Consider the following 15,505-nt stretch of genomic DNA (forward strand, 5'->3'; position numbering starts at 1 on the left):
TCTGGGTTTCTGTCGGACATTACCTCATCCAGTCCAGCTACCTGTGGAAACATCTTTATTCTTGCTCCACGACTGGTTCTGTCAGAGGACTTACTCAAACATTTACTTATTTGCTGATTACTGGTGTTCTGATTCCCAGATTAAACATGTTCCAACACCATTTGCAACCATTTTTTATGTCACAGAATCATAGGATATCCTGAGTTGGAAGGAACCCACAAGAGTCATCAAAGTCAAACTTGTGCACCTTCACAGGACAGTCCCAAGAGTCACACTGTGTTCCTGAGAGCATTGTCTAAGCAGTTGTTGAATTCTTTCAGGTTCGATGCTGTGACCAACTTACTGAGGAGCCTGTTCCAGTGCCCAACCACCCTCTGGGTGAAGAACCTTTTCTAATATCCTACCTGAACCCCTCCTGACACAGCTTCAGACTATTCCCTTAGGTTCCGTCACAGAGAAGAGATCAGTGTCTGCCCCTCCTCTTCCCCTCATGGGGAAGTAACTGCAATGAGGTCTCCAGACTGAACAGATAAAATTACCTCAGCCACACCTCAATGGCTTCCTCTCCAGACCCTTTACCTTCCTTGTGGCCCTTATTTGGACACTCTCTGACAATTTAATGTCTGTTTTATGTTGTGACACCCTAAAATGCCTCTAGGACTCAAGGTGAGGCCACCCCAGTGCAGAGCAGAGCGGGACAATCCCCTCCCTTGCCCGGCTGTTGATGCTGTGCCTGATGCCCCCAGGACAGGGCTGGCCCTCCTGGCTGCCAGGGCACTGCTGGCTCGTGTTCAACTTGCCATCAACCCAGAGCCCCAGATCTCTCTCCCCAGCACTGCTTTCCCAGCATCTCCCTCCCCAGTCTGTCAGTACATCCAGGGATCCCTGCCCAGGTGCAAAATCCAGTACTTGTCTGAGTTATATAGTTGGTTGCCCATCTCTGATTTGTCAAAGTCTCCATGCAGGTTCTGTCTGCTCTTGTGGATATCAACAATTCCTCCCAATTTAGTGTCTTCAGCAAACTTGCTCAGTGTCCCTTCCAGTGTCCAAGTCATTTATGAAGATGTTGAAGAACACAGGGCAGAGGATGGAGCCCAGTGGTGATAAGTCACCAGCCTGATGTCACCGCAGTCACTGTAACCCTCTGTGCCCCACTCATGAACCAGCTGCTCACACATTACAGGATGTGTTTGTCCAGCCCACATTGTGTCCAGAAGGACACTGGGAGACACTGTGTTAAAAGATCTACCAGAATGTAAAAAAAAAAAAATTAAAAAAAAAAAAATCCATCAACTGGCTTCCTTTAATCAGCTGGGTGAGTTACCTTGCCATGAAAGCAAATCAGGTTTGATAGGTAAGGAAATCAGGTTTTCCTCTCATGAAGCTATGCTGGCTGTGACTGATGACTGTGTTGTTCTTCAGCTGTTTTTCAATACCTCCCAGAATAATTTTCTCCATAACTTTACCAGGAACTGAAGTGAGGCTGACAGGCCTGTAGTTTCCGGGGTCATCCTTCTTGCCTTTCTTGAAAACAAGGACAAATGGGACCTTCCAGTCAAATGGGACCTCTCTAGATTCCCAAGACTGCTCAAAAATCGTCAAGAGAAGCCTTGTGATGACATCAGCCAGTTCTTTGAGTATTCTCACATGAATCGCATCAGGTTCCATAGATTTTTAAGGGTTCATCTGGAGTACGTGATCCCACACCACTTCATGCCAGCTGAGAACTGGTCACTCTCACAGCCATGTTCCTCCAGCTTAGGGCACTGGATGTCCTCAGTCCATCATCTGTATTGAAGACAGAGGCAAAGAAAGCATTGAGCACATCTTCCTTGTCTCTGCCCCTGGTCTGTGAAGCGACCATCCTCATCCAGTAACAGGCTGATGTTTTTTCGGCACTGACTTCTGCCAACACTGAATTTGAAACTCTTTGTTTCCCCCCACATTTCTGTCCAGCTTCTACACCAACTGAGCTTTGGTCACATGAATTTTCTCTCTGCTGTAGTATATTTCTCCCACACTACCTAACTTGTTTTCACTGGGAATACGCTTTTCTTTTTGCCTTAGGTCCTTATGCCCATTCCTTATCTCAGTGCTGACCTTTATTTTAAATAACTTTTTATTTTCCCTCATTTTTACCTTTACAATATAATCATACAAATCATTGTCTCAGACATAATTTTTTTAGAGTACTTAATCCATTCCAGTAGCATAGAATCTCTGTCTTTTTTATATTAAAAGATACTTCTTATTTGTACATAATATATTTAAATCTGGTACATTCATAAATGTTTGAAAAACACTATTGATTATTGTGAAATCTTTTTAAACATGTTTAAAAAGAAATGAGACTATATTACCATAATTTTTTAAAGTACCTGTAAACATACTTGTTTTGCCAGATTGAAAACTGAGTCTGTCCTGAGCCTTTGTAAAGTAGATTTTGAAGCTGAAACATGTTAATTTAACAATATTTTTAACACTCATTTTTATTTTGCTCAGATCTCTGTCTTTGCAAATATTTTGTTTGTTGTTTTTCACTATAATGGATTGAGGACTTAAATTTTCATATTAGAAAATATTTGCCTGATTGAAGTAACATTTCAATTAGTCAGCTACCTCCAGTACCAAATTTTGCATTTCAGAAAAACATAACACTTTCCTTTTTTCACCCCACTAAGTTTATTTTGCCACTTGAAAACATGTTTTCTTCCAAATATCTTGTGAAATGACATCCGAGTAAAAAGTGCCAGAAAGACATCAAGTTTGCAGAGTTAAAAGAGTTTTTATCTTCCTTTGGTGATTTGTTGCCGTTCTTAAAAAAGTCCTTTTGGAGTTTTGTTCTTTTGATGTAGAGATCTAGATTAAAAAAAATAGGAAAAAAAAAAAGAGAGAGCGATGTGTATTATTGGTTTAATATGTACACTCAAGCCTGATCCAATACAGAGAGAAAGCAAAAGCCTTCCATTAGCTTTTCTGGGCCTTTTAAACATCAGCATATCCTCCAGTGCAGCAGCTGATAAATTGTTACTGATTGTGGCCTTTGAAAATGAACCATGCTGGGGTTTTTACCACTTCCAACAGGATCCCACCAAGGTAATCATTGTGTACAAAACTAAGTAAGAGTAACATTTGTTCTGTAGCATATTATTTATATTTCTCCCCTTGTCTCACAGTATCTCTTTCATTACACTCCCATTTCCTATTTATTATCTCTGTAATCAGATTCTTTCAGTATGCATAATTTGTTGGAATATAGTTGGTATGAAGGGCACCATAAGAAATAAGGTTTTGTTTCATAAAGAGTTGTTTTTAAATGTTGGCCATATTGGCCATTGATTTCATTTTTATTGCACTATGAAATCATAAGCAATTTGAACACTTGAACTCTTACATCCTTCACAGCAAATAAGCAATGAAGTAATAAATAATATATTTTTTTATTTATGTTGCTTCCTGCAAGTTCCATCTAAAGCTATTGGGGGAAGATTTAATTTTCATTGCACTGTGTAGCAAGCAGTTGTACATCCATAATCTATCACAAAGTAAATACTTGTATTGCTGCATTTGAAAACAAAAGGAAAAATTTGGTGGGGGGGACTGTGCTCCTGTTGAATAAGGCCTTTCCTTTTGTTTTTGATATCAATTTTTACCTGGAGATCCTGCTATGGACAGGTATGGTGAGTTTCTTGTTTATCTTTTATGTAAAAGTGGGTGAAAGTAAATTGTATTTAGGTATCTGAGGAAAAGGTTGTGCGTAGACAAACTGTTAACTTAGGTATCCAAGTTAACATTGCTTTGGCAATGAGGGTCGATGTGCCTGCTTTGCAGATGACACACAAGTGTTAGAGCAGCCTCTTGATTATTCCTACCTCAGACATTATACATACCCAACACATGGGAGCCTTAGGAATTCGAGTGTCTTGCCAACACTAAGATGGTATCTTGATGTTTGCAAAATGAAGTATCATTCCCCAGCCTTTCCCATCCATCCTTCTCTTCCCTGGATCATTTCCTCCATTTTTGCTAGCAAAATGACCCAGGGTTAATCTGAGCTATTTTTGTTTTGTTTTATTTTGTTTCAACAGACAGTCTTATCCAGCCTTTTTTGAAAATCAGATTTGAGGGGTTATTGTCAAAATAACTACACAGTCAGTTCTAAAGGAATAAGAAGACAGGAAAAAGCACATGCACAGGATCAGTAAAACTAACTGAAGCACAGATGTGGCAGTTTTTCAGGTACTGGAATTTTTCCACTAAGCTACAGGCAAATGCTTGTTTTAACCCAAATGCTTATATTCAAACTTTCCAGCGCCTGTTTTGCCTTTAGATCTTCTCTCTTAAGGATGAGGAACTCTTTGTAACACAAGAAATGTTCAGAGGTGGTCTTTGTGATGACTTAAATCACTCCTGTGGCACAGATGGAGCAGAAGCACCCTCCAGTCTAGAAAGACCTCAGAAATCTGGACTCCACTGAGTAGTTCTGACCTGCCAAGGCTGAGAGGCCTCCAGAAAGTCCCTTCTCCATAGCTCAGTTCTCTCACCAGCTAGGAGGGTGTAGCCCCTTCCTAGTGAAATATTTTCAGGCTCAGTGATGGTGATCTGAGAGCTGGGGACTGTCAAAATGTAATGCAGCATGACAGCGTGTCCACAAAACTCCAGTGACATTGCAGGTAGGCACTGAACATAAAACAGCCCTGTGAAGATAGTCAGAGACCCTCACTAACTCACTCATTAAACTGATCTGAGGGAGTTTTCTTCTACTGCCAAATCAAAGCAAGTAGAAAGGTTTTTCTAAACACAATATCATGTATATAACTGTTTCCTTTCTTTCAATGAACTGACCTTATATCTATAATCTCTGATGCTGCTGGTAGCCTGTTCCTCCTGGTACCTAAAGAACATTGGTGTCATCACATTGAAGTTTTCTTCTATGATTGCCTTTAATACTCAGAAGAATGATACAGAAGGCCCCTCTTAGTCTTGTGAGCCTGTGCCAGGGGCCCTTTTGAACTCCTTTTTTTCCTACAACACCATGGGTGTTTTCCCTTAGACACACAGTGGGCTGATACAGGGGTAGCTCTTAAGCTTCATTACCACATATTCCAGCTACTTGTATCAGTTACCTTCACAATTGTAAGCTTTTATTCTTGCTGCAAAGGCTAGGATCTTACTTATTTTCAGCAGAAGCTGCACTACTGGAGCATGGGGCTCTCAGTGTGGTATGGTAATATTTACAATATGGGTTGAACCATGTATTCCTAAAGAAAAAAAGATCAGATGAATTGTTAGTTTATCTGTAGGTAAGACCTCTCAGTGACTTCCAGTTTTATTTGTATAGATCCTCCACTTGTGATCATTTGTTGTTAATCTTAACCCCTCTTCCAAAGGTTTCTTTTTATTCATCACTATTTTCAATTTTAAATACCTAACCTCCGCTTTGAAATAAGCTCAAAGCTCAGATCCTATTTTACAACTTCTCTATCCTTGTGCTTGCTTTGGCCCCTCAATGTCTTTCCCAGCCCATTGCTGTTATCAGCTGCTGTCTTTTTCTCATCTCCCACAGAAGACTGACTTCGACAGGCTCAATTAGCATTGAAGTGCATTAGGTGAGTGCTTCCTCAGCACCTGACATAATGTTCACAGGAAAGGAAATGAAAGCTCCCAGTTTTTCAAAATATTCCTGTGTGTCTTCTCCTTTGAAAGGGGGGAATTTTGCATCTTGTACATCTTAATTCTGTTGCTTACCATCTCTTGAGCCATTGAGGGTTTATTGCCCAGGATCCTTTGCTGACATACACATTTTTCTTGAATATTGTAGCAGAAGTTAGGATGCAGCTTTGCTGATTAAGCAGTGGTATTGAGCAACAATAGCTCTATACATGATCAGAAGTATTTTTCCAACCAGCAGCTCTTGGCAGCACAAAGCCCCCTCTCATCAGGCAATGCCTATGGATATGTGGAATACAAAGTCAGGCTGTGTGCAGGAGCTGTTTAACAGAACAGCACCGTGCACTTTACCAATCATAGACAACAGTGAAAGGGGACCAGGGCATGGAAACTCAGACCAACAACAAAACTTAGCTCTTGGACACAGGGGCCGAATCTGGTAGCAGCTAAGCTTGTCATGCAAAGGCTTGTTCAGTATGAGCAGTCCCCCTGATAATGTATCACTGCAAGTGTTCTGCCACAGAAAGGATATGTGTCTGTCTTATTTACTACATGGTAAATTCGATACAGCACAGCTTTCCATCTTTCCACAGTAGGGAGGCCCTGTGCTATAGCAGAAGGGTAATCCAGGAACATTTGTGCAGAAATTTCTGAGAAATCAGCTCTGGCGTGATGGAAGTTGTAGGGCTGCTCAGAAGTACCTTTCACAAATAAAAATCATCCATGGGATGTGCAGGTGTATACTATGATACCCATGTCTAACAACAGCTAGTTTCCTCACATAGCCCTCAGAAGTCTCTTTTGCCTCTACACCACTGCTCTATAGATATAAGAAAGGAGATGGGAGTCTCCTTGTTCTTTTTTGTTCTTTTAATCTGAATCTGGGCATAAGTCTGAGACAGAGGACTTCAGAGTTACTTTCAGAGCAAATGCTGTTAAATACCTCTTTTTATTTGTTGGTCACTTTCCATATGAGAATCAGTAATGCTTTATTTTCTTCTGCCAAAGCTGGATTAGGGGGCTGGGTGGGAGGTTGTGAGATGTCTCCTGCTTATGGTCTCAGCACACCCAGCTGAGTGCCACCGGGTTTCTTTGAGGTTACATTGCAGTGATGAGGGGATAACTTCCAATGTGTTTCCTCCACAGGGAGTAAATGAGATGAGCACTCACAGGGGAATTAACATGAGATAACCAAAATACTGCAATTCCCTTGCCAGTCAGAGACCCTCCTGGCAGATAAGCTCTCTTCACACTGTGATCTTAAACCAGTGCAGTGAAATGTGTGTTTAGCATTGCTTTGCTGTAAACTGTCTGCTGTCCAAGTAAACGTTTTAACTGCAGGTGTCAAACATGCCTATCCTTGCCCGAAATACCAGCATTCACAGAGAAATTTGTAAAAGCTTGGCTGAAGAGCATCTGTGTGTGGAGAAGTCTGGGCAGCAGAACCTCTTTGGAGTCCTAGTACAGAGTGGTTGTGCAGCATCTTTGCTCATTGGTAACAGCTGGGCTCCTCTAGGCAAAAGAGAAAAAACCCACATCTTCTGTGTGTCCAAAACCCCATCTGCACTCCTGACCTGTGACAGAAACTTCCACTTCTGTGTGCAGGGTTTTACACTCAGATTTTTCTCTGTTGCTGATCATTGCAGCACAGAAACAGCTGCACACAGCAACATATTCATGATCCCAGCATCTGGGCACAGAAGGGCAGGAACCTTCTGCTGCAGCACAGGAATGCAGCCCCAGACTCATGTCTGGTATCTTTAGCAGAGCAGCAGGTAGAAGAGAGTCAAGACTTTTCCCCAATGTACTGAAGCTTTTTTTCACATACGTCTTCCATCAGTAACATTACCTGCTAGCTTAGCATATTTAAATTGCTAGAAATTTAGAGAATATTACATTCAGTCACTGATTTAGACACTGACCAAAGATAGGTTGGTTAGTCAGGTGGAGCCAGTATAGCTAATGAAAAAAATACTTTTGTCTTTTATTCCTATCATGTGCTGTTTGTGTTTGAGAGAGTGCGTGTGTGTTTCTTTTTAGCCGTTTGGGTGCAGAATAAAATTAACTTCATTCCCCTGACAAAAAATATTAAACATCTGACAAAAAGTGTATGTTCAGCAATTGCATTCCACATCTATTTTCTTTGCCTTTTAAATTATTTATACAATTACACCCCCCATAGCTTCACAGTGCTTTGTACTCAATGAAAATTTTCTCTGTGGACAGGATTCACACTTTTGTCTTGTCTTACCTGCTTTAACACATATAAAATACAATGCAATAACAAACAAATGGCAATGGATTATATGAAAAAAGTTAGATTTTTATTACATTAATACCTCAAAGACAGAAAAAAGTTTATTTCTGCAAAGGGAAACCAGAGAAACAGCGAACAATAATATAAATACTGTAGCAAAACAAATAAATTAATCATATTCCTAGGCTTGCTCTTCTGATTAATTCCTAATAAAATACACAGATTTTTCTGGATTTAATTCCAGACATAACATGAGTGGCTTTTCACTGAGGAAGTCACAGTCTCTTGGTCTGAATTTAAGAGAATGGTGGATCCTGAATATCCAGCATCAGCTTGTGAATCAGGTTATATGCAGTCAGACGAAACACACCGGTAACATAAAATTATAGAGGCAATGAACCTGAGGCTGCACCTTGTCCTTATCAATGCTGATGGCAAACTTTCCACTGGCTTTAGTCTAAATCTTTGTTTGTTTGTGAGGTTGGATAAATTATTATTAACTTGAAGCTTTGTCCCAGAAATGTTAACAAGATGAAAAGAAATAACAAGGACAAAATTTTAGCAGAAAAACTAATCATGATATATTCCATAGAAAATAATTTATGTTCTTGAACTGCAAATTATCCTTGGAGTTCACTCTTTTGCAGATTTCTCTAAAATTAAACATTAAGAAAAGATTTACATGTTCTCTCTAGGAACTTCCTTGTTGCATTAGAGAAAATAAAGTCTGACTTAAAACAGAAATTTGAAACTAAGCACTGACATTTTGAAATAAGCACTTTGCTTAGTTTCAAAATGTTGGTTTGAAAAATGGAAATATTTTCTCAAAATTGCTATTTTCCCAGGGGTGGATGGGACTCTTTAAATTAGGAAATGCAGGAAACTTTTCTCCTCTACTAATTAATCTACTTGACTTTGGAATTTGAGAATGAAGCTGAGGCAGTTGTTTGAAGGAAAACTGAGTGTCTAAAGAGAAGAATAAACTCCAATGTATCTCTCCATCTGCACAATATTATATCATGTCATATATTTTCTGTATTTTTCAAAGCAGGAATAGAAACAGACTATACATCTGTGCTGTGCTTAACCCAAAGATTTCCTTATTTTCACCACAGTGCTAACAAGAACCAAAATGGGTTTATCCAGTTCACTATAATGTTTAATAAGCCAATGAATAGAACTTCTGCACATCCCTGGGAGGTAGATTAAAACACTCGCTCTACTATTTTTCTTTTTTTTTCCCCTAAATATGCCTCAGGAAAGTATCAGGACCTTATGCTGCTCTTCAGCATATTCCAGGCTGCCTCAGTTGTAGCTGTGTCACTCACGTGTTTCAGAGCTCTTATGTCTAACAGATATCCGCTTTTTCCTGTGTCAAGACCATCACTTCCCTGCACTGAGTCTGATTTTCTGTAGATTTTCCTGAGGTGAAAAGAATTCATGCCCCAGACAAACTCAGTCCCCTTGTGCTGGGTACAGAGATGATACTAATCTTGCTAAGCCTAGAAGCTCAGCTCTAATGTCCAATACGGTAAGTCGGTCTCATCCTGTTCCAGTTTCATAGCTGAAGATTTGCAATTTAACCTTAGATGCTGGTTTTCATCCGGAGGAGCCACTTGTTTCAGCTGGGTGCACTAAGGACATGCCTCAGATGACCAAAAGCGGCCAGACAAGATTGGTGATAACTGCCAGAGATGAGCTATGCTTAAATTCTCTGTCCCAGCCTCAGTGCTGACAGAGAGACACTGGGATCAGCAGTGAGATAATTATACATACATATATATATATACACACACATATAAAAGGAGTGGCTGGGTAACTCAGTCCTTCACAAACTACACTGTCCTGCTGTTCTGTGTTTCACCTCTTCATAGTTTTGCCCTAGCAAAGAGATTAATTAGCCATCAATCTTGGCTTTCCAGCCTGCTCCAGTGTCCTCCCCACCATGCTGTGCCAAGGACTGCACCAGGCTTAGGCCACAGCACAGAGGATATATGCTCTTGCTCATTTTTCTGCTCTTTAAGTCCCTGCCCCCTGAACTTGAACTTGCTGATAGAAAATTACAGTCTGTCTCCATATGTTCCTCCCAGCTGTGCTTTACAGTTCACTGCAGCCAAGAAGTCAGTACTGATTCTCTGGTACACAGGAGAATCCAGATTTCTCTTGGGATAACATGTCACTTCCTTTCCAGTGCTAGCTTGCAAGCTTTGCACTGTCACAGCACGAAATCACAAGTCTGGACCTTATTTTGATTTTTTATTAGTAGCTGATTGACACTGGTAGCCAAGTAGAAAATAGACTGATATCCTGGAGTACAGTGAAAAGCAAATGGAGTTGACAGTTGTTGCAGATAGCCCAGGTTATCTTCTCATTTCCTAACAGAATTGGAGAAGGTTCATTTTTCAGGGCTTTGCTGTCATTTGGCCATGTGAGCAAAAGCAGAGTCAGGGCAGCCACATCTGGCTGTACGGGTTCCAGACGGAGCATTCCAGCCCCAGGGCCACCTTGGATGAGCAGCCCTAGGGCATCCTGTTTCTTCATCAGTCACTCACTTTTTTTGGACTGTTTTATTTATTATTGGAGGTACCTACACAAACACCTCGTTGTGAAGACATAAGGCCTCTTGTTGTTAAGCACTAAGTTGTACTGGATAAGGGACATCCCAACACTTGCACAAACCTTCATTTCACTTCAAAGGCATGTGAGGGAGTGTGGTTATGTGTGTTCTGTTACAGCATTCCCTCCCCTCAAACAAAAAAGGATATTCCTGGGATAACCCCAGGAATATAAATTTGTACATGGCTGTCTCCTTTGAGGAGAATTTTTTTCAAGTAGGAGTGCATGTAACAATAGGAGAAGGGGTGATGGTTTTAAAGTGAAAGAGGGTTAATTCAGACTAGATATAAGGAGGAAATTTTTTATGCTAAGGATGGTGAAACACTGAAACAGGTGACCCAGAGTAGCTATGGATGCCCTATCCATGGAAACAATCAAGGTCTGGTTGGATGGGGCTCTGAGTAAAATGGTCTAGTTGAAAATCTCCCTGCTGATGGAGGTAGGACTGGACAACCTTTAAAGGTCCCTTCCAACCCAAACCATTCAGTGCTTCTGTGACTTTTTTCAGGAAAATGCTTTTAAAATATGTATTTTCTGGTTCCAGTGTAAAACATTGTAACACCTATGTCAGGCAAGTAGTCATCACTGGGCTGTGAGGGCATATGAAAAGGACTGGAGAGGTTACTCCTGGCTCCCCTGAACTTGTGTCCTCAAAGTGGGACTGGAGAATAGGTAAGACCGTGGATGTTCAGAAATAATATTATTTGCTTTAAAAGAATGTAAAATTACCCAGATGAATAAATTTCCTTCCCACAGATTGCCTTTTGCTGTTGGTTTTTTTTAGGATTTATGCAGAACACTTCTTTTTTATTCCAATTTAAACTACAACAACTGAGTTTTAAAATTAAATCCTTAATTCTCTATATGATCATGTAACTCCTTGAGTTCAAGTTTTGGAATGCACAAATTGTCACCCCAACTGTTTACTCAAAAAATTGGGGGATTCAGAGATCCTATAGAGCTTTTCAATAGAGCTGCAGTAATGAGCTGGTTCCTTTATCTTCATCTTTGACTTGGTATCTTTAGCACTCTCCCTAGACTTATTTCATGTCTCTGATCTTACATACCCTGCACGCTTACATAGTTGGCTCTAGTTTTTTTCTCCTGGAGTTTGCTCTTCACTGGTTCTTCTCTCCGGCAGTCACCTTCTTTCTCTATCAAGATACATCCTCTTTTGGAGTGTACATCTCAAATTTCCCTGTTTCTCATTATGCTAAACCTATTTCAGATCTGTATCTATGTTCTTTTATCTTTGCCTTGCAAAAAAAGTGGATTTTATCTTCTCTTTTAGCTGCTTTTTTATTTTCTTTTAACTTCTGTATTTGTACAGTTTATCTGTTTATAGTCAAGACTGTGCTAAACATTCTTGTACTCATCTCTGATGAAGTGTTTTTTGACTCTTTGGATGATACAGCCATATTTTGGTGTTGTGAATGCTAGTACCTCTTTCTTGCATGCAACCATCACTAGCAATTTCTTTGTGGTTGTTCCTTCCTTGTAGTGATTTATGTTAGGTATTCCATTACCTTGATCATGCATGGATGTCATTTACATACACAATCTAGACAACTGGACCATATTAATCTTGCTTTGAAATGATGGCTCTCACTCTTTCACACATTAACTCATTACAAAGAAAATCCTGTCATTCACTTAGTAGAAGTTAAGAAGCATTTCACTTCTCCAGCAATTAGAAATACATCCATTTTACCAAAGAGTAGTTACTGAGCTACACAGACTTCCAAGGGAAGAAATGGAGAGCTGGATCATTTTGATGAGGCCAAGAACATCTTATAGATGTAATATCCAATTAGCAAGGAGAAGTTTGCAAGTCTGTGTCCTGTCTAAGTAATCGCTCTCCTTTGTTCATGGAGAAAGGAAGGAACAGCATAGCCACTGCTGGTATAGAGCCCTTTCTCCTTATTACTTTGTTCATTTCAAATGGGGAAAGTATAGATCTCTTACCTCATTTTAGACCATCCTTTCTCTGTTCAGTTGCATGGGAGGAACAGCAACCATCACAAAAGTAGTTTTGTACCTCAGACTGGGCTCTGCACTGCAGTGTGGAGGCCATGAAGGGCAGCATCAGCTGTACCCACCAGACAGTGTCAGGCATGGAGAACTCTTTACACAGACAGGAGTCAGTTGAAGGTTTCACTTCCTTTGTTTCCAAGAAGTGCTCTGGAAAAGAAATGTCCCAGTTACTTGAAGCTGTCCTTCAGTTTTCTAATGATCCACTCATTTTCCCTTTTTGTGCAAGTTTTTTTTCTGGAACTTATGCTCCAATGTTTTCATTTGTAAAAGCTTTTGTATCCTGTCTAACATTTTCCAAGGTAGACCTCACTCACAGAATCATAAAATTGCTGAAGTTGGAAAAGATCTTTAAGATCAAGTCCAGTCTAGCATCACCACCATGTTCACCATTAACCCTGTCCTCAAGTTTCTTGATGACTTTCAGGGACCACCACCACCCTGAGCAGCCCATTCCAATGCTTAATACTGTTTCAATGATTAAATTCTTCCTGATGTCTGACCTGAACATCCTCTGGCACAGCTTGAGGCCATTTCCTCTTCTCCTATCACTGGTTGCCTGGAAGAAGAGGCTGATCCCCACCAGGCCACAGCCTCCTTTTAGGAGGCCATAGAGAGTGATAAGGTCTCCCCTGAGCCTCCTTTTCTCCAGGATAAACACATCCAGCTCCCTCAGCTTCTTCTCAAAAGACTCATGCTCCAGACCCTTCCCCAGCCCCACAGCCTCCTCTGGACCCTCTCCAGCACTTCAACACCTTTCTTGCACTGAGGGACCCAGACCTGGATAGAGAACATGAGTTGTGGCCTTCAGCAGAGCCCAGTACAGAAGAACAATCCCAGCCCTGGTCCTGCTGGCCACACTGTTGCTGATGCAGGCCAGGGTGTCCTTGGTCTTCTTGGCCACCTGGCACACACCCTGGCTCACGTTCAGCTGCTGTTGACCAGCACTCCTGGTCCTTTGCCACCCAGCAGCTTTCCAGACACTCTTACCCCAGCCTATAGCACTGTTTTTACCCAAGGGTAGGACCTGATTCACTGAGCCCCATACAATTTGCCTTGGGCCATGGGCCTAGCCTGCCCAGATGCCAGCCAACCCACCAGATCTTAGAGAAGAGAGCAGTCACTTAGAGCTGGATTGTGAATTTCCAGTCTAAGCTGAGAAGGATGGGAGGAGCAGCATCATTTTGTGTGGGGATCAAAGTATAGACTTTATCCTTACCTCTTTTCCCCTCACCTGTTTAGGAAAAGCTGATATCACTAGCTTAGAGAATTGCACCACACTGTTCCCTGCCCTTTTACTGTCAGTGCCCAACAGTGGCTGCCTTCCACAGGAACGGGAGGCACTAATTTTTCTGTTAGGCACTAATTTTTCTCTGTTCTACTATCCTTTTCCAAGTCACCACTTGCTTCTTGTATTGTGGGGAGAATGAAGGTCTTTTTATCTTCTTCACTCACTAAGTTAGAGCAGTGTCAATTTAGTTCTCAGACAGCAGGTCACACCAGCCAATAAACAAACCCCAATGATCCCCTACAGCTTTCACAGGGCTGCACTTTGACATTTGATTTCCGAGACTCCCACTGCAGCTGAAACGATCTGTTCACATTTTGTTTCTAAGACCTCTGTATGACATTCAAACTATCTTGAGTACATACAAGATGGGCGAGGAATTTAATTGTTTATAACGTGGCTAGGTATTCATAAGTGTTTAAAGTGTCTCTAAACCAAGCCCCCAGTGCATGGTTACATTTCTAAGTCCTATTTTTTTAAAATCCTTCTTGTTCATATGAAGGAAACTAAGAACAGTTTTTTACCACCTAAACCAATTTTTATTTTTGTTTTTCCAGAGTTCCTGAACAATGGGTTTGCAAATAGCAAGAGAAGTGGTTACAGCATGTGAATACAACCAGCAGCTGAGCATGTCTGGATGGTTTGTCACAATCATCGTGACACCAACTCTATTGCACTCAAAGGTGACAGGCCAGCGGGGTTCAGATATCTGAGCTGTCACAAGTGCTTCAAAGTCAGGGGCCAACAGAACAGTTTGCTATATTTTTGTGTTGCAGAACAGTTTGCTACATTTTGGTGGGGGTTCTGGACTCTGATAGTGAGTGGGGCTGCAGTGCAGCTGAGCGCCACAGCCCAAAAGCCAGAGCATTCTGGTGAGATTAGAGACAGAGCACTGCAGACACTGTCTTCCTGATGTGGCTGTGCTGGAAAGAAAAAATAGTAGCTATTTAAGAATTAAATTCTGCATAAAGTCAGCATGAAATTAGTAGTGAGAGCGAAGGTTACAGATTTTCAGCAGTATGTCAATATATATCTATAAAAATGAAGATATAAAACATTTTAGGCTCTTAATTACATGCCACATGCACATAACACAATAGATTTTGTTAACTGAAATCTCAACAAATTTACAGGCTACAGAAGATGAAAATATATAGTTTATTGGTCAGAAAAATTTGAAGAATGAGCTTCTTTAATAACTGCTTCTTTAATAACTACTGCATGTGAAGAATAAAATAGATGGATCCAAGTGGTGTTCTCTTAACAAAAAATAGCATGGCTTACATCTGGGATTGGCAGAGGAGTAAAAATAAAAGAAAAATTACTGTAGGAAGATACAGAATGGTATCCTTGAGGAAAGATATCTAAATATGACACTAACGAAGCAGCATTCACTGAGCCTCGTAAAATTAAATTGGCTTAATCCAAGAGACAGTGTGATGCCTCATATATATGATATACATGATGCAAACTTCTATTATTTCCAGAGTGCATCTGGAGGGTCCTAAATATCTGAGAAGATTTTATGGGCATAATTTGTTTCCTTCTTTCTTTTGAAAATATTTTTTCCTGATGCTAGACAAAGAGAAAACAAACATACCTGTTCTTTTGCTATGCAAAATAAAAAGTAAAACAGTTTGTAG

The 15,505-nt window shown here is 40.6% G+C and overlaps 1 long non-coding RNA gene across 1 annotated transcript; it reads right to left on the minus strand.

The window, feature by feature from the left end:
* Positions 1-2,679: 2,679 nt before the first annotated feature.
* LOC135290209 (uncharacterized) lies at positions 2,680-13,508 on the minus strand. The gene is made up of 3 exons (XR_010352907.1): positions 13,355-13,508; positions 12,509-12,724; positions 2,680-2,859 (listed from the first exon to the last, which is right to left on the minus strand). It is a non-coding gene; the product is annotated as an uncharacterized LOC135290209 (long non-coding RNA).
* Positions 13,509-15,505: the final 1,997 nt, after the last annotated feature.

This window comes from Passer domesticus, chromosome Z, assembly GCF_036417665.1.
Source record: "Passer domesticus isolate bPasDom1 chromosome Z, bPasDom1.hap1, whole genome shotgun sequence".
Lineage (NCBI taxonomy): Eukaryota > Metazoa > Chordata > Aves > Passeriformes > Passeridae > Passer > Passer domesticus.